Below are 21,167 nucleotides of genomic sequence, written 5' to 3'. Positions count from 1 at the left end.
GTATTGTGGACGGCTGTGATACAATACGCCATTCTCCAGGGCTGCATCAGCGCATCAGGGATTCCATGCGACGAAGGGTGGATGCATGTATCCTCGCTAACAGAGGACATTTTGAACATTTCCTGTAACAAAGTGTTTGAAGTCACGCTGGTACGTTCTGTTGCTGTGTGTTTCCATTCCATGATTAATGTGATTTGAAGAGAAGTAATAAAATGAACTCTAACTTGGAAAGTAAGCGTTTCCGGACACATGTCCACCTAACATATTTTCTTTCTTTGTGTGTGAGGAATGTTTACTGAAAGTTTGGCCGTACCTTTTTGTAACACCCTGTATATGGGTGGCAGTGCTACTACGTACACAAGGTATGCATGGGCAGTGCATTAGCAAAGCTGTCATTTGTACTCATGTGCTTCATGTGAAAATGTTCCAGACGTGATTGTGGCTGCACGACGGGAATTAACAGATTCTGAACGCGGAACGGTAGTCAGAGCTAGACGCATGGAACATTCCATTCCGGAAATCGTGACGGAATTCAGTATTTCGAAATCCACAGTGCCAAGGGCGTGCCGAGAATAGGAAATTTCAGGCATTACCTCTTACCACAAACAACGCAATGGCCGATCGGCTTCACCTAACGACCGAGAGCAGTAGCGTTTGCGTAGAGTTGTCAGTGCTAACAGACAAGTAATACTGCGTTCAATAACCGCAGAAATCAATAAGGGCTGCGTGACGAACGTATCTGTTACGTCAGTGTGACAAAATTTGGCGTTAATAGGCTGTAGCATCAGACGACTGGCGAGAATGCCTTTGCTAACAGCACGAAATGGCCTACAGCGTATCTCCTTGGCTCGTGACCACATCGGTTGGTCCCTAGGGGACTGGAGAACTGTAACCTGGTCAGATGCGTCCCGATTTCAGTTAGTAAGTGCTTATGGTAAGGTTCGTGTGTGGCGCAGACCCCACGAAGTCATGGACCCAAGTTCTCAGCAAGGCACTCTGCAAGATAGATCTGGCTCTGTAATGGTGTGGGCTGTGTTTACATGCAATGGACTGGATCCAACAGAACCGATCGTTGACTGGAAACGGATATTTTTGTCCAGTTGGAGACAATTCGCAGCCATTCATGGAGTTCATGCTCCCAAACCACGATGGCATTTTTATGGATGACTATGAAGCATGTCTCCGGGCTACAGTTGTTCGCGATTGGTCTGATGAAGATTCTGGACAATTGGAGCAAATGGTTTGGCCATTCAGATCGCTCGACGTAAAGGCCATCGAAGTTTTACGGGATATAATCGAGAAGTCTGTTGTGTTCATCATCCTGCACCGCCAATGGTTTCGCAGTTGTGGATGGTTGTAAAGGTAGCATGGCTCAGTATTTCTGCTGGGGACTTCAACGACTTGTTGAGTACATGCCACGTCGATTTGCGACACTACGTCGTGCAAAAGGATCACTGCTTCTTTGGGTTCTGTTGCATGCTTGTGACGGTGTAGCAACATCTTCGTATTAAACCGCTTCCCGGGAACCACTCAAGTGCGGCGACCACAATCTTCGGCGAAGTTTCTTCCTGGATCGATCCACGACTTCCAAACAGCAGTGCACAACGCCATCTAAGAAACTTGGCTGTAGAGTAAATCTGGTTTGCAAGCTTGCCGAAAGCGATTGGTGTGTGGACGCCAATATTCTACGCTCTGCTGCACTCGCTCTTGGGTATTCTGCTGGTCAATACTGCGCCCTTGCGTGGGAAAACGGAGACCACACAACAAATGTGCAGATTACTGAAGCCGTGAGAGCTATATTGGAAGTGTTAGATCTACTCGCCTGACCTAACTAATATTGCCCCTGATCTGAAGAGAAAAGCAGCTAGGGTAAACTCGGACAAGAACATCATTTCGCATAAGAACTCTACTACAAAATCCAGCAACAACTCCTGTGAAATCACGCAAAGCGCTCTGGCTGATTCGGAAAGCATCAGTTCTCTCGCCGTGACCTCCGAATGGTGACAACGCTAGAACGAACATCCACCCATTAGGGCCAGCCTGATTCAAGATTCAGGGATTCCATCTACCGCGTCAATTCTGGTCGAAGTTGAGCCGCATTAGGACGGGCCAAGGGATATGTGGGAACACATTGAGGAAGTGGGATTTCCGTCCATCTACTGACTGCGACAGCTGAGTAGCAAACAATAGAGTGCCCACTTCGAACATTCGACGGTGATCTGAAGATCAAGTGACTCAGAGAGCTCTGGACCTGTTGGCAGAATTTGACATTTCCTTAGGAGAAGAAGAACTCCTTAGCCGAGATCGCTATAAAAGCTCAACTGTAGATAATCGGTCTCAGTAAAACTAAGTTACTATCTTCAGATCTTCATCCACGAGATTTGGCTATGTAGCCACTGCTTCTAACAATGCTCTTGACTGTATCTATCTCATTCATGAGGGGGTAGCAATGGCCACACAGCCAAAACAATTGACAATTTAGACAGACAAATACACAAAGGCAAGACAACGAATGGCAACACTATGAAAGAAGAGAAAATATTCGCCAGTATCCCATACCTGGGCACCACATCACAAAAAATAGCTAGCCTTTTCAACAAACAAATTTAACAGTTTCGTTCTCAACTAATAATAAATTAGGAAACTTACTCATCCATAACATAGAATCAAATACGCAAATATACAACAACAGTGGAGTGTACAAAGTGTCATGCCCCAGTTGTCCTGCCTACTATGTAGGGAAAACAGGCAGAAACTTCAAAACCCGTTTTCAAGAACATGTAAATCCTCTCAGGCTCAATCACTTTGAATTATCAGTCATTGCACAACATTCGTTGGAAACGAAGCATGTTATGAACAATCTCGAAAAGAATCTGGAAGTATTACATAATGAAGCCAATAGTAAGACCCTAAATCTGTTAGAACAACAGGAGATATGCCTCCACAAAATCAAAAAAAAACCAGAGTTGATGTTAAATGAGCAGATTTCGCAAGCCACAGCTATTTCAGTAATTTTAAATACCTATTCTAAAGTTATTTCCTGCATATGTCAATTGTTTAAGGCATATGACAATTGTTTGTTAATTTTTTTTTTATTATCGAGTTGAGCCTCTATGGACTGCGTGGTAACAATATCTTAATATCTTAATAATTATATCTTTAACACTGTGAAAAATTCATCTTTGACCACACGATGTTTATAAACATCTGTGGAGTGTTTACAAACGTGTTTGCGAATGTGCCTCTTGAATGAAGTGATATGTTTGAAAACGATGGAGAAAAAAACGTATGCTGTTGCTAAAACGCTAAAAACGCTTTTCTTGAATTATTTGGTAAGTTTACACCACTTCTCTTTTCCACTATATTGGCACATATTTTCCGCGTTTATCTTACGAAATTCGTAACTTAACATTAAACCTTTTCGTGACAGGAATATGCATTTCACCTAATTCAAGAGAAAAAAATAAAGCAGTTATTAAGACGAATTACACCTTAAGATGGATCCACAGGGTCCGAAATTCATCGTGTACTGAATAAAACAAGAAAAATTGTGACTGAAGGTATTTTTCAATTCATACCTCGAAATGATTTTTAGTTCCTTATAACTGATTTTAGATCCACTTTCTATCTTGCTTCGGTCTTCGATTCGGTCTGAAGTTTGTCGGATCTGTGACCAAAATGCACAACGGCTGGCATATGCTGTTATTTATATACACTCCTGGAAATGGAAAAAAGAACACATTGACAACGGTGTGTCAGACCCACCATACTTGCTCCGGACACTGCGAGAGGGCTGTACAAGCAATGATCACACGCACGGCACAGCGGCCACACCAGGAACCGCGGTGTTGGCCGTCGAATGGCGCTAGCTGCGCAGCATTTGTGCACCACCGCCGTCAGTGTCAGCCAGTTTGCCGTGGCATACGGAGCTCCATCGCAGTCTTTAACACTGGTAGCGTGCCGCGACAGCGTGGACGTGAACCGTATGTGCAGCTGACGGACTTTGAGCGAGGGCGTATAGTGGGCATGCGGGAGGCCGGGTGGACGTACCGCCGAATTGCTCAACACGAGGGGCGTGAGGTCTCCACAGTACATCGATGTTGTCGCCAGTGGTCGGCGGAAGGTGCACGTGCCCGTCGACCTGGGACCGGACCGCAGCGACGCACGGATGCACACCAAGACCGTAGGATCCTACGCAGTGCCGTAGGGGACCGCACCGCCACTTCCCAGCAAATTAGGGACACTGTTGCTCCTGGGGTATCGGCGAGGACCATTCGCAACCGTCTCCATGAAGCTGGGCTACGGTCCCGCACACCGTTAGGCCGTCTTCCGTTCACGCCCCAACATCGTGCAGCCCGCCTCCAGTGGTGTCGCGACAGGCGTGAATGGAGGGACGAATGGAGACGTGTCGTCTTCAGCGATGAGAGTCGCTTCTGCCTTGGTGCCAATGATGGTCGTATGCGTGTTTGGCGCCGTGCAGGTGAGCGCCACAATCAGGACTGCTTACGACCGAGGCACACAGGGCCAACACCCGGCATCATGGTGTGGGGAGCGATCTCCTACACTGGCCGTACACCACTGGTGATCGTCGAGGGGACACTGAATAGTGCACGGTACATCCAAACCGTCATCGAACCCATCGTTCTACCATTCCTAGACCGGCAAGGGAACTTGCTCTTCCAACAGGACAATGCACGTCCGCATGTATCCCGTGCCACCCAACGTGCTCTAGAAGGTGTACGTCAACTACCCTGGCCAGCAAGATCCCCGGATCTGTCCCCCATTGAGCATGTTTGGGACTGGATGAAGCGTCGTCTCACGCGGTCTGCACGTCCAGCACGAACGCTGGTCCAACTGAGGCGCCAGGTGGAAATGGCATGGCAAGCCGTTCCACAGGACTACATCCAGCATCTCTACGATCGTCTCCATGGGACAATAGCAGCCTGCATTGCTGCGAAAGGTGGATATACACTGTACTAGTGCCGACATTGTGCATGCTCTGTTGCCTGTGTCTATGTGCCTGTGGTTCTGTCAGTGTGATCATGTGATGTATCTGACCCCAGTAATGTGTCAATAAAGTTTCCCCTTCCTGGGACAATGAATTCACGGTGTTCTTATTTCAATTTCCAGGAGTGTATATTTGACGATGGTGCTGATTTTGTGTTTAACATTTAACGATGTCGCTTTGGTTCCAGTACATTAGGACATGTTTTTATAAAACAGATCTGAAGATCGTCATTATAGACCGAAACCGGTAATCTGATGACAAAAAATTTGTGACCATAGACGTAAAGTAAAGGAAATGGATTTATATTGGACAGAACAAATAGTTAACTATTTGCTTAAACCTGACTAGTCGTAAAAGCATCTGAATTTAAAAGATAATTGTGTAAACAACAGTGTTATAGTTCCGTTGTGTGCAAGAGGCTCGCTGTATCCATTTTGGTGACGTAACTCACAAATGGAAGATCTAACGGGGCCACACTTCATATTAAATACTGGTAAGTTCCGCCAGCGTCTGACATACCTTCTGTTTTTCTAGGCATATGCAGGAAGACTGCGAGAATTGCTCACCGTTTTCTGATAGACGATTTAATGTTGACTGTGGAAACAATTCAACAGAATAGCTGTCTTTGCTGAAGGCAACATGCATTCTATGTAGAGCAGTTTATTACTCTGCGCGAAGTGCAACGCAGCGCAATTTTCTTAAAAGAGGAAAATGCTGGCAAGGAATTTCTGATGTGTTTGAAATAATTTGAGTAGAACAGCACATAATTTCTTCCAACATATAGATAAGCTACAATGGTACTCACGACATGAGTGCACCAAACACCAGGTAAAAAAAGCTGCAACATTTGGAATTTTGAAATAAGACAAAATCTGTATCTACAGAAAACTATTGACAGACGTTCACTGGTTTTGCATGTGATGAGTTTAAATGCTTCACTACTGGGATAGATCTATAGAAAACCGACTTTGTACCGCGCATCGAAGACTACTGTCTTCACAAAGCCGCGAAAGTAACATCTCAACGTGGAAAACACGCTTTAAAGTCCTGAAAGATCCCGTGAAAATCTCCACTTCAAAAATCGCCATAGGAACCATGGAAATAGACACGCATTAACTGCATGATATCAGCGAGTGACCAGCAGACTCTGAGTGCAAATGAGATCAATTTTCTACACAATTGTATTCCGTCTTACCATATCGCGGCGACCCATTCGCTGTCACTGACCGACACAAGCAAGCCGGCCACACAAGACTCGGCTCGCTTTGCCCCTTTCAAGCAAGCCTTCCATCAGAAACTCGGTGTCTTCGGATCACCTTACTGAATATGCCAAAGATAGTTACCCTTGCCAAAATCGACAGCTCGGTACAGAATATGTCTTTGTAGTGTATCTTCCAGCTAACAACACGCGAAATAAATCAGTACTGAAAGTTGTGCTTGTGACAGACAGCTTTCAAAATATAACGGATTCTATAACATCCAGATATACCCATGAACGCCCACAGAAATTTATACGGGTGGGACAAGATTCTAAGCCGCGCGGGATTAGCCGAGCGGTCTTAGGCGCTGCAGTCATGGACTGTGCGGCTGGTCCCGGCGGAGGTTCGAGTCCTCCCTCGGGCATAGGTGTGTGTGTTTGTCCTTTGGATAATTTAGGTTAAGTAGTGTGTAAGCTCAGGGACTGATGACCTTAGCAGTTAAGCCCCATAAGATTTCACACACATTCGAATTTCAAGATTCTAAAACTGCCATTTTTAGGGTTTCATACCTCAAACGGTAAAACCAACACAAGTAAAGGAAAAATCCTAAAATCGTTAATTTTTTATTATATCACACTAAAAAATATTTTTAGACCCCTCTTTGCCAGTAACGGGTACGCGTATCAAGTTGAAATTTTTAAGCACCTATGTCTATGCAGTCAAAAGATACGGTCATTTCTGTCACATATTTTGATATCTTACCCGATATCGATGTCGATAACAGACAAAAATCGTCGAAATTCTATATTCCCGGGTTGGATGAACTGTCTATTTGCGAAATTAAGTTTGCACGGTGCTCGAGTCCTACTCGCAATTATCCGTACTTTTTTAAACCAGAAAACTTGAGAAATTCTTGTTGATTATTAACATTAATTATCGGCAAAAGTGCCACTGATTAAAACTCCGGAAATTGAAGTAACGGGAAATAAACTTTAAAAACTTTTATTCAACTTATTCCACCACTCCTTGATTACAAAACTTAACATTTGATCATGTTAGTGAACTCTACTGCTTTATTTACATGCCTTCTACTTTTTAAAAATTGACTGGTACACTTATTATTAATCAAACGTGTTCTGAAAGATACACTTTTCTCAGCAATTTGACTAAAGTGGAACCTAGGCCACCATTCGACAAGACGAACGTGACAAACCTCCAAAAACAATCACGAATCGCCGTGCACAATCGACTCTCAACAGCCTAGGATTGAATCAATGTGAGTCTTACTCCTCCCCCCCCTCCCTCCCCTTCCCACTGTACCACCAATTTGACAGATTATTGAGAAACCATGTCAAATGGACCGCTGAAATTGTAATTCTATGACTGCATCATCTTATGCAGTGTTGTACCAGGTCAGTTTGAGAAGATCCCGTTTCTTGAAGTAAAAACTTTCGATCTTGATGTTTCACACTTTTTCTCTTTTCTAAGGAGAAAATGCTATTTCTTATTTGCGATTGATGTATTCTGCTCCATAGATAAGGTACAATGAAAACACCAACGGTTCAGCAGTACCGTGTTCTTCAGTCTTCTACAGACGCTCTGCGGCTGATAAACAGAATGTAGTCTCAGCAAGCCGCGACAGGTCTTCTTTGACCACAGACGAATGGTAAGCTGTTATGATTAAGTTGTCCAGTATCAGGAGGGAGTGTCCCTGTGGAAAATGGGGAAGGACGTTAGACAGCTGCACTATAGCCATGTTTGCTGGAATAAAAGTGTTGGAATGGTCCCTTTCTGGAGCTCGATAATGACTTTACGAAGAAAGAGCAGAAAGTAATTTGGGGACTGAATTTTGGCAATGTTCTGCGAAACGTTTTTTATTCCAGTCTTTGATCACAACATCAATTTTGACGATGACCGGTTTCAGTCCGTAATGACCATCCTCAGATCTTTTCTACACCACGTCCTAAAGTGATAAGGCCATAATGGAATCGCCTATGTCGCAGCTGGTGAATGTTCTGTAAATTGTTACATCTACCTTGAATACAGGAAGCACCAAAACCATCAATGCGCCGAAGGAAGAGCATAATTTAGCGTGAACAGTCTGTGTCAGAGTTCTGACCCCAAATCCCCCGACTCCAATCCAGCTCACCCATCCCCACCCCAACACGTTCCCGTTGCGAACGTTTATGGGTATAGCCTCATTAGTTTCACGTAATACAATATTCGTGACATGCGGAAGAAAATATGCCAACGAGATAAGTAAAGAAAAGTTCCACATACAGATATCGCAGCCAACAGTGACAGAGTTTTGTTACTGGTATAGAGGCCTACTAAAGATGTGCCGCTGGAAGCCAAGCGCAGCTGTATGTTTGTAGCGCCAGCCACAATGGACAGTGAGTAAGATGCCCTCCGAGGCCACGGCAAGGTCCTATGCCAGTCTATGTGACCTTGATGACACGTTCCACAGTGAACAAACAGGTACTCATTCTTCCACTTAACAGGACTCGTCGGATGCTTGCTAGCGTTCTTACACTGACTCTATGCCCCCAAATGCGCTTTGCTAATTCTTGCTAGGGAAACGGCAGGTGCTGACGGGAATGAATATTATGGAACCGTCGATTTAATGAGTCGTGGTTGCAAAATACTGACAGCAATTTGTTACAGGAGAATGGGAGAAAACTGGTAGAAGTCCACTTCAGAGAAGATCTGTTCGGATTCTTAAGAAATACAGGACTCTACGACTTATTTTAGAACGTAAGTTAAAGTAAGGCAGGTTGTTAAAGTAAGGCAAAACCTGCATTTAAAGAATTTGTGGATTTGGAGAACGCATTTGTCGGTGGAGACTGGAATACACTCTTCGAAATTCTGAAGCTAGCAGGGGTAAATACAGGGAATGAAAGGTTATCTACAACTTGTGCATAAGCGAGACTGTAGGACTAAGATTCGAGTACATGAGAGAGAAGCAGTAATCGAGAAGGGAGCGAGACAGGGTTGTAGCAAGCAGTAAAGGAAACGAAGGAGAAATTTGGGGAGGGAATTAAAGTTCAGGAAGAAGAAATGAAAACGTTTGTCGATGACGTAGCAAGTGTGTTAGAGACAGAAAAGTACTTGTTGAGCAGTTGAACCGAATAGATACTGTATGCGAAGGGATTACAAGATAATGGAATGTAGTCGAATTATGTCTGACGATGCGGAGGGAATTAGATTAAGAAATGAGAAACCGAAAGTAGTATATGAGTTATGCAGGAAAATAGCATATGACAGCCGAAGTAGAAAGTATATAAAAAAGGCTGGCAATAACAAGAAAAATATTTCAGGGAAAAAGAAATTTGTTAACATCGAATATAAATTTAAGTGTCAGCAAGCCTTTTTTTGAAAGTATTTGCCTTTAATGAGCCTTGTAAGACACATATGACAGAAAGTTCATATAATAATAGACTAGGAGCCTTTAGACTGTAATACCACAAAATTTTGGGTATTGGATGGACAGACTTTTGCACAGGACAGACTAGCATGGAGAGCTGCATGAAACCAGTCTTCCGACTGCAGACCACATCTGTCTGAGAAGCTCAACATCTTTTCAATGTTAAAAGCTAAAGCCCATTATTATCGGATAGAATATCATTTTCTACATTTTTTTCTACTATTGTTGTGTACGAAGTCTACTGGGAACTTGTCCCTGCATTATGAATCTGCGATGTCATAGAGAGTTAAAGACGACCGCATTTCAAGTAAGCAGTCCAATGTATGACCACCTCCCATCGTCATTTACATTTTTGATCGCTTTGCCTCCCCAGTACTTCAAAGACGCACGTAAATACGAGACCGAGCAATTCCACAGTGCAACAAATAATACTTACCGAGTCTACGAGAAACTGGGGTCGCACGCACGTCTTCCCTATACCTAGCCTCGTGTTTAACTCGAGTACCACTCATATATCCCCGATCACAACTATATTTATGCTGATACGTCACATCTTTGGCGGCGAACACACTGTACGTTATTTTCCCTTCCATGCATGAGACCCCCACTTTCTCACTATGTGTACGTAGTTTTAGCTGTCGATTATACACTCCTGGAAATGGAAAAAAGAACACATTGACACCGGTGTGTCAGACGCACCATACTTGCTCCGGACACTGCGAGAGGGCTGCACAAGCAATGATCACACGCACGGCACAGCGGACACACCAGGAACCGCGGTGTTGGCCGTCGAATGGCGCTAGCTGCGCAGCATTTGTGCACCGCCGCCGTCAGTGTCAGCCAGTTTGCCGTGGCATACGGAACTCCATCGCAGTCTTTAACACTGGTAGCATGCCGCGACAGCGTGGACGTGAACCGTATGTGCAGTTGACGGACTTTGAGCGAGGGCATATAGTGGGCATGCGGGAGGCCGGGTGGACGTACCGCCGAATTGCTCAACACGTGGGGCGTGAGGTCTCCACAGTACATCGATGTTGTCGCCAGTGGTCGGCGGAAGGTGCACGTGCCCGTCGACCTGGGACCGGACCGCAGCGACGCACGGATGCACGCCAAGACCGTAGGATCCTACGCAGTGCCGTAGGGGACCGCACCGCCACTTCCCAGCAAATTAGGGACACTGTTGCTCCTGGGGTATCGGCGAGGACCATTCGCAACCGTCTCCATGAAGCTGGGCTACGGTCCCGCACACCGTTAGGCCGTCTTCCGCTCACGCTCCAACATCGTGCAGCCCGCCTCCAGTGGTGTCGCGACAGGCGAGAATGGAGGGACGAATGGAGACGTGTCGTCTTCAGCGATGAGAGTCGCTTCTGCCTTGGTGCCAATGATGGTCGTATGCGTGTTTGGCGCCGTGCGGGTGAGCGCCACAATCAGGACTGCTTACGACCGAGGCACACAGCGCCAACACCCGGCATCATGGTGTGGGGAGCGATCTCCTACACTGGCCGTACACCACTGGTGATCGTCGAGGGGACACTGAATAGTGCACGGTACATCCAAACCGTCATCGAACCCATCGTTCTACCATTCCTAGACCGGCAAGGGAACTTGCTGTTCCAACAGGACAATGCACGTCCGCATGTATCCCGTGCCACCCAACGTGCTCTAGAAGGTGTACGTCAACTACCCTGGCCAGCAAGATCTCCGGATCTGTCCCCCATTGAGCATGTTTGGGACTGGATGAAGCGTCGTCTCACGCGGTCTGCACGTCCAGCACGAACGCTGGTCCAACTGAGGCGCCAGGTGGAAATGGCATGGCAAGCCGTTCCACAGCACTACATCCAGCATCTCTACGATCGTCTCCATGGGACAATAGCAGCCTGCATTGCTGTGAAAGGTGGATATACACTGTACTAGTGCCGACATTGTGCATGCTCTGTTGCCTGTGTCTATGTGCCTGTGGTTCTGTCAGTGTGATCATGTGATGTATCTGACCCCAGGAATGTGTCAATAAAGTTTCCCCTTCCTGGGACAATGAATTCACGGTGTTCTTATTTCAATTTCCAGGAGTGTATATGGCACTCTATATGCAGTCATCCTATATATTTCAGCCCTCCGTTGTTGCCTGTAGGTATGATCTTAAGCTGCTGTATCCATGGCCCACCAAATTGTCCTTCAAATAGTTTCTCACGACTCTTATAAACCATTCTTCTTCTGCTTCTCATTACAGGCCACATAAGAATTACTTTTAAGAGGCTAAGCTCAATTTACGCTTCCTCTAGTACTCCTTCACATGTCCACATCCTTCTCCATTTTCCTCTTTCTCTCTATTAACTTCATTTGTGAGCTTTTGTCGTTTATCGTAGAAACCTCCTCATTTCGTAGTTTTGTCTCTATATTTTGTTCTGCATTCGGTTTATTGTTCTGGCACTTTCCTAAAGCAAATTAATTTGTTATCTATGCTATTATACGAAGACAGGTCGTCGTGTAACGTTGTTACAAAATATCTCGAAAATTTCGTGTCCGATTTACTGCAGATTTTTACACAATATCGGGCGGACTCAAGTTACATGCTTTTCAACATATCATGTGCGGTTTCGTTTCCTTTCTCATAATTAGTTTTAACTTCGATAGCAGGACATTTAATCCACTTAAAAGGAGTTTACTGGCCGTGCTAACTTACGTTGGTAATTTTTTTGTGTCACTGTTATTTGTGTCTACTGGCTTTGAGCTTCGTTGAAACTTTATGAATATTTTATGAGTTGCTTCTGTAATCTGTTGCGTACTCAGCACAAATGCAAGTCCAATTTTCCTTACTTAGCTGAAGAGGGCGTTCTCGTTCAGATTTTATTTATACCTGCTTTTATGAAAATAGTCTCATAAATCTCAGTTTAAAATCAAGCTACATACATTGCTAAAGGTCTGTGTGTGTCCGTGTTACAGGTATTTCTTAATATCGGATTCTAACACGGTTTGTTATTTATCAGTATTATTTGTGCTGGTTTTAATGGTACAGATTAATTTTAGTGCTTGTTGTTGAAACCAGCTGGGTCTTGTTGTTTAAAACTTGTTTATACATCGCGTCAGATATATCTGTTGATCACGAGGAGAGGAGACAGACAGTTGAGCTTTGATGTTAGATGTGAACAGTCGAGTTTTGGTTTAGTAGCAGTAAGCAGCAAACAATGGAGATTTGTGGGAATTATATTATGGATTAATGGAAGATTTATTGTGGAGAGAAAAAGAATTGATTTTTTCATTGGTACCATTACACTCTTTATAAAGAATGGTTTACATGTAATTATTAAGTTTGTCTTATTTTCAGCAGCAGTTTGATAACGCAGCACTCTTGGGTCGTCAGACATCCAGATCAGGAATCTCTTTTTTTTTTATATAGAATTTATCGATCATTGTGAGAGAAATGCATTTAAGAATTCAGGTTTCGAAATTTTGCTTAAGGAAATTTTTTGCATGTGAAGTTCAATTTGGCCGGCCGGTGTGGCTGTGCGGTTCTAGGCGCTTCAGTCTGGAACCGCGTGATCGCTACGGTCGCAGGTTCGAATCCTGCCTCGGGCATGGATGTGTGTGATATCTTTAGGTTAGTTAAGTTTAATTAGTTCTAAGTTCTAGGCGACTGATGACCTCAGAAGTTAAGTCGCATAGTGCTCAGAGCCATTTGAACCACTTTGAACTTCAATTTTTTTTTAATTCTTGGATTACAGTTACGTGATTTCAGAGAAATATTAACTATTATTGAAGTTTCATTAAATGTTATGTCCGCCCCTGGTAGCTGAGTGGTCGGCGCGACGGAATGTCATGCCTACCGGCCCGGGTTCGATTCCCGGCTGGGTCGGAGATTTTCTCCGCTCTCGGACTGGGTGTTGTGTTGTCCTTATCATCATCATTTCATCCCCATCGACACGCAAGTCGCCGAAGTGGCGTCAACTCGTTAGACTTGGACCCGGAGAACGATCTACCCGACGCGATGCCCTAGTCACACGGCATTTCCATTAAATGTTATTAAGTCACACTACTACTGCGTTCATTTAACCCAGAGCCATTGTCCACATCCTAAAAGTCAATTAATTTTCGATTTATTGAAAACCATTATCAAAAATTATGAACCAAGAATGATACCAACGTTTATAGAGAATGCATCAGCAGCTCTTGCGACTCGCTTACCGAGACGCACTGTAACTACGAGAGCAGTTTTCATGGCGTTTTCCAGTGGGACCCAAGTAAGCCAGACAGTGTCGAGAACAGATTCTTTTTATAGTTAAATTTCACAGGGACCAACTTTAGTTTCAAAGTAATAAGTTTTTCATTAAAGTTCATAGCCAGATTTTGTGGTAACAATAACTTTCAGGCAGGATATGATTTTCTTAGAATTCTCGCAGCTAGATTTTTCTATGGATTCTCGCAGTTGAATCTTGTCACCAACCGTATGCGTTATGCAAGTTGTCAGATCCAACAAGCTCGAAGTTTAGCATCCAACAGACCATTTAACATTAAAAACACAATTTACATTACAGATACACTTTCACTAAAATAAGTTTAATGAGATAAGGTTCAACTGAAATGTTTTTGTATCAATTTTAGTTCACGCTGTGCTTTATTCAATCTATGCTGAAACAGAACCACCGGAGCCGGCTGAAAATCAGCGATTTGATGTGTCGTATTAAGTAGTTCAGTTTCTAACTCTGTAATTGTATTGCCCATATGCTTACTTTTATTTCAGTTTCTCAGACTTAACTTGTTATAGAGATAATAACTACATGTGGCACCCTTTTAAAAAACAAAATTGTCTTTTCTGGTTCAAACGTCACGTTTTTGCGACCTGGCGTCTTATCACTACCAGCTCTCTTTATTTCTTTCCAATCCACAACGTTAATCTCCTGGCGATTAAGTTCTCTTTACATGGCAAACTCTGGCTTCATTAAGTTCAAAACTGAGAGCAAGTCTCAGTTCCTGCAAAGTGTGTTGTGATAATCGACGATAATTGAGAGATTATAGCTATTTGCGGGTAGCTCGTTACAGTCTTGTATACTCCACCAGATGGCATCGATATAAACGACTTCCTGTCCTATTCCATTCGCGCACGGAGCGATTGTACAACGATGGTGTATACGCTTATTACGAGCCTTTATCTGTCACCTCCTGTTCTAATTGCCCCAATGCGAGATACAGTGCAGAGGCAGCAGAATCGATGCGCAGTCTTCCTCCAGTATCGGTTGCCTGAAATTGTCGAACAAGCTTTTGTAAGATTAACATCCTCGCTCTTCCAAAGATTCGTATTTAAGTTTCCCAAACGTCTCTGTTACACTTTAGTATGGACCATATCGACTTGTGAAGACCCTAGCAGCGCATCTGAATTCCGCCATGTCTTCATCAGGTTACCCTCCATTCATAGGCTGTTGCACGTAGCGCCTGTTATTGACTTGTAAGTAATAGATTTCAGCTATCAGTCGTCCTTTTCAAATTTTATTGGCGGATCTAGATTTCAGCTAGAAACTAGCCATCCTCAATGCACTATCGTATGGCATTGTTGGCCCGGAGGCCCCATGCGGGGAAGTTCGGCCGCCGTATTGCAAGTTCTTTTTAGCTGATGCCACTTCGGCGACTTGCTTGCGTCAATGATGATGAAATGATGATGAAGAACACACAACACCCAGTCATCACGAGGCATAGAAAATCCCTGACCCCGCCGGGAAGCGAGAACGCTACCGCAAGACCACGAGCTGCGGACAATCATTTTTGATCAATGCATGTAATGCCTGTTGGTCGGGCTTCATTCATAGTTCATTCAATGAACCGTCAATGAAGCCCGACTACATGCGTTGATCAAAAATGATAGTGCATTGAGGATGGCTAGTTTCTAGCTGAAATCTAGATCCGCCAATAAAATTTCAAAAGGAAGACTGATAGCTGACATCTATTATTTACATATCTGCCATGTCTGCTGGAACAATATTCTACACCATCCAGTCATACAAATGTGATCACAGCCTACGTTCGACGTTAACGTGCAATAATCACTCACAGACGTCCAATGGCAGTTATGGCAGTGGAGGGTATATAAAGCTTGTCAGAAGAACGCAGAAAACAGTGGATTCGCTTTCGTAACGCGCAAACGACGCTCTTTATCTGACGTCCATAAGGACATGATCACTGTCATTGTGGACAAGGGTGTAACATATTCCAAAACGGCTAAATGTGCAAACTGCTCGCGAGACCCACGTGGTTAAAGAATACGTGTAGGTGCTATCCAAACCGGCGCCAAGGAACTCTGGTGCACCACGAGAATAGATACCGGGGGTGAACGAGAGTTGGGTACGCCCGAACAGACGTGCAATTGTTGTGCAACTAACTGCCCAGATAAACCTGTGGGCTACCAACAGATCCTCTACAACTACCGTTTAGCGATCGTAGTTGTGTATGGGCCTCCACAGCAGGCACGTGTTTCATGCATCCATGCTGACTGTCTATATCACTAACGTCGATTTGCAGTAGGGTTTTGGAACATCTACTGTATTCGAACATTATGAAGGACCTCGAAGAAAACGATTTATTGACACATACAAGGGATTCAGAAAATATCTTTCTCGTGAAACACAACTAGCTCTTTATACTAACGAAGTAATGAGTGCTATCGACAGGGGATGTCAAATTGATTCCATATTTTTAGATTTCCGGAAGGCTTTCGACACCGTTCCTCACAAGCGTCTTCTAACCAAACTGCGTGCCTACGGAGTATCGCCTCAGTTGTGCGAATGGATTCGCGATTTCCTGTCAGAAAGGTCACAGTTCGTAGTAATAGACGGCAGTCATCGAGTAAAACAGAAGTAATATCCCGCGTTCCCCAAGGAAGTTTTATAGTCCCTCTATTGTTCTTGATCTATGTTAACGACATGGGAGACAATCTGAGTAGCCGTCTTTGATTGTTTGCAGACGATGCTGTCATTTACCGTCTTGTAAAGTCATCAGATGAGGAAAATGAATTAGATAACATATCTGTATGGTGCGAAAAGTGGCAACTGACCATTAATAAAGAAAAGTGTGAAGGTATTCACATGAGTACTAAAAAAAATCAGCTATATTTCGATTACGCGGTAAGTCACACAAGTCTGAAAGCTGTAAATTCAGCTAAATACTTAGGGATTACAATTACAAATAACCTAAATTGGAACGATCACATAGATAATATTGTGGGTAGAGCAAACCAAAGACTGCGATCCATTGGCAGAACACTTAGAAGGTGCAACAGGTCTACCAAAGAGACTGCTTACACTACGCTTGTCCACCCTATTCTGGAGTATTGCTGTGCGGTGTGGGATCCGCGGATGGCATCGAAGAAGTACAAAGAAGGGCAGCTCGTTTGTATTATCGCGAAATAGGGGAGATAGTGTCACAGACATGATACGTGAATTGGAGTGGCAATCATTAAAACAAAGGCGTTTTTCGTTGCGGCGCCAACTTCTCATGAAATTTCAATCACCAGTTTTCTACTCCGGTTGCGAAAACATTCTGTTGGCACCCACCTACATAGAGAGAAACGATCATCACGATAAAATAAGAGAAGTCAGGGCTCGCACACCGAAATTTAAGTGTTCGAGAGTGGAACGGTAGAGAGACAGCTTGAAGGTGGTTCATTGAACCCTCTGCCAGGCACTTTATTGTGAATAGCAGAGTTATCACGTAGATGTAGAAGTAGATGTCTACCAGCGACGAAGGCTGGAATTTGCACGCCAACACCGCAACTGCACGTCCACTGAGTGCCGACAGGTGTCCTTTTCAGATGAACCACGTTTTATGCTCCGTCGCACAAATGGGCGTTGGCGTGTACGGCGCGAAACGTCCGAAAGCAAACAGGCTGCAACCAGGATGGAGAGTTATGGTCTGGAGAATGTTTTCATGGCACTCCCTGGGTGACCTCGTCATCGTGGTAGACACAATGGATCAACACAATTATACATATATCCTTGGGGACCATGTTTTTCCTCGGCACGATGGCATCTACCAGCAGGACAATGGAGTGTGCAACACAGCTCGCGATGTACGTGTACGTGTGTGGTTTTGAAGAGTATCAGGATGAGTTAACCGTACACCCTTGGGCGTCAAACGTTCCGGATTTAAACCTAATCGGTGATCTATGGGACCACCTCTATCGGGCTGTTCACACCGTGGATCCTCGTCCGAGAAACTTAGCCCTGCTGGCCACGACATTGGAGTCGGCATGGCTTTACACCACTGTCGGTACCTGCGCGAAGCTCATTGACTCTCTTGCTACACATTTCGCTCTGCAAAATGTCATTATTGAAGCTTTTGACAGGTGTTCACATAACGTGAGTGGACAGTGTAGAGCAGATCGCACTAGTGTCATGTATGCGGAATTCTTCACATATGCAGCTCACTTTCCCAGGACACTCTCAACAAAGTTCCCCATTCGCAATTCATATTGCTGATTTTTGCATTCCATTTCGTATCTTACGAGGGTAATCCCAAAAGTAAGGTCTCCTATTTTTTATAAGCACAAAACTCTGTTTGTGTGGCAGTTGGTCACACTGTTATGAAGAGTGCTTCACGAGCTGTATGTAAACATGCGCACGCAGCGTCGAGGCGCTCAGTCTTGGCTTGGCAGCCGTTGAGAATGGAGCTCCCGTCGGATGTTACCGCCAAGTGCGAATTGCGCGCAGTTATTCGGTTTTTGAACGCAAAGGGCACTGCGCCGATTGAAATCCATCGCCAATTGACGGCAGTGTATGGCGAGTCGCGCAGGGATGTCAAAAATGTTCGTAAGTGGTGTAGAGAGTTTGCAGCTGGTCGGACCGAAATTCACGAACAAGGGAGCGGGAGACCGTCAGTTTCTGAGGAGACAGTGTTTAAGGTTGAGCGAAGCATGCGTGAAGATCGGTGGATCACCCTGGAAGATCTCTGCACGTTGGTTACTGAGGTTTCCCGAAGCTCCGCTCACAGAATTTTAACGGAAACATTGAACTACCGGAAGGTGTGCGCAAGATGGGTGCCACGCATGCTGACTGAAGACCACGTGCGGCAACGAGTTGATGCTTTCCGCGCATTTCTTCATCGCCTTGCAGCCTAACAGGACAACTTTCTGGACTGAATTGTCACGGGTGACGAAACCTGGGCATACCACTTTACACCTGAGACCAAGCAACAATCACGCCAGTGTTGGCATCCTTCTTCGCCAAAGCCGCGGAAATTCAAACACAGTCTGCCGGTAAAGTCATGGCAACAGTTTTTTTTATTGTAAAGGGGCATGTTGGTCGAGTTTATGCCCACTGGGACCACAATTAACGCTGACAGGTACTGTGAGACTCTGGAAAAACTCAAACGGGCAATTAAGAACCGGATAAGAGGAATGTTGAGCGAGGGCGAACACATTCTCCATGACAAAGCTCGCCCACACTTCGCTCCACAAATCGTTGCTCTCCTGCAACAGAATCAGTGGAACATAATCGCCCACCCACTCAATAGTCCTGACTTCGCACCCAGTGACTATCAACTGTTCCCTAGATTAAAAGAACATTTGACCGGAAAGCGATTCAGCTCCGACGACGAGGTGAAAGAAGAGGTTCATAACTTTCTGAACAGCATGGTGGCGAGCTGGTATGACATGGGCATACAAAAACTGCCACAGCGTCTACAAAAATGCTTCGATATAAATAGTGATTATGTCGAAAAATAGCTAAATGTTCAAGCTGTAAACTGATGTAAACCACTGTAGAAATACAGGTCTATGTACTTATAGAAAAATAGGAGACCTTGCTTTTCGGATTACCCTCGCATATAAAGCTGTGTAGTTCGCTAGATATTACGACGTTAAAGTACACAAAGTGTAAATACATCATTTTCTTGCAACCACCCATTAACAATACATTCTGGGAGACAAGAGCATTGGCGAAACATCTAATATTGCTGCTGACAGCTTCTGATAAATCTTTTATATACATTAAGAATATTAATGCTCTTAAAAAACTTAGCTGTGATACATCGTGTCACCGTACGGTTTAACTAACTGGATTCCAATGATCAATACTCTTCGAGCCAACCACGTACCTATGATCATACGATGTTAAGTTGTCAATGTGGTAAACTTTCGAACTCCTCTGGTAAACCTACCTGTTAACTTGAATATACTATTTGCAAGACAGCTTGTGCAAGAAGGCGAGCTGTGCTTCATACGAGTGAGTTTTCCCTGAACCCATGCTGATTCTCTAAGAGAAACTGTCCTGCGGAACGTCATAATGTTCGAGCTTAGAACATACTCTATGAACCCCCGCCCCTCAAGAGACAGATTATTCTCCTCTTTTATAAAACAGGAGTGAGTTACTCTCTTTTCCAGTTTCGCGGGACTACTCACTGCGTAAGAGGTTCTCGATAGAAATTAGCTGTGGAAGGAGCCGATTCACCGGAATATTCAATACAAAATCTAAAAATGGAAGCATCCCATCATTTTCAACCTCCATAGTAAATTTGATACGGGGATGAAAACAGTTGAAGTGGTCCAAAAATTTGTTAAGATGTGTCAATGTGGGAAAGCTTACGTTGGCCGTTCTATTCGCACAGTGAATGACAAGGTGTGTGGAACATCGCCGTCACACGAGGCTACAACAGCCGGAAAAATCGGCCGTAGCACAACACTGCCTAAATGAGGGACACAAAATGAAATGTGAGGAAACTGTTGTGATTGCCAACATTTCCGGTTTTTGGAATAGTGTCTATAAAGAGGCGACCGAAATTAGGTTGGCTGATAATTTAATCAACAGAGACAATGGGTTTCCTCTTAGCAAAACGTGGAATCCTGTATTATCTCGCATCAAAACTGAACGTTCTTCGGTGCGACCATGATTGCGATACATCGTTGCCAGCAGTGTTTCACTATATATAGGACGTCGAATTGCAATCTTGCGTCAGTTCTCAGCGGGACTCATCAGCAGAAGCAGCATTTCCTGAAGATAGCGAACAGGTGGATCGCCGAAATATCGAGTCAAGTTGATTTTAGGATCCGGCAGCAAACCCGAAGAGACTTTCAAGATTTCCACAGTACTGCTGAAGGCCATTTTAAGATTTCAAGATAATTAAAGAGAAACCTTACAGACACGAATTTATACGTTACGGGCTCAAAGCCACAGGTTTTAAAACAAACGCGGCTGAAGGCCTAAATACAGAGCAAACAAGAATTTTAAATAAAACACGGCTGAGGACCTAATCTTAAAATACTTCCCATAAGGTTCGGCTGAAGGCCATATATTGATCATAGAACAGACAAAATTAATACACGGCTGAAGGTGTGGCACGGTACTTGCGACAAAAGAAGATCACAATCAAAAACAGCACAACAGTGGTGCTCAGACGTGTTCCAAGGATCGGCCTGGGGAGGAAACTAAAAACAGTTTAGGTGAGACAGGCAGCCAAGCGTAACACTACATAATCGGGTGGCAGCAAGACCTAGGGACGGCTGAAGGACCAACCAACAACCCAATCAATTCCCTTCCACCCGACCAACGGGACGACACTA

This window comes from Schistocerca piceifrons, chromosome 3 (genome assembly GCF_021461385.2).
Source record: "Schistocerca piceifrons isolate TAMUIC-IGC-003096 chromosome 3, iqSchPice1.1, whole genome shotgun sequence".
NCBI lineage: Eukaryota > Metazoa > Arthropoda > Insecta > Orthoptera > Acrididae > Schistocerca > Schistocerca piceifrons.
Note: the sequence above shows the minus strand (reverse complement) of the source record.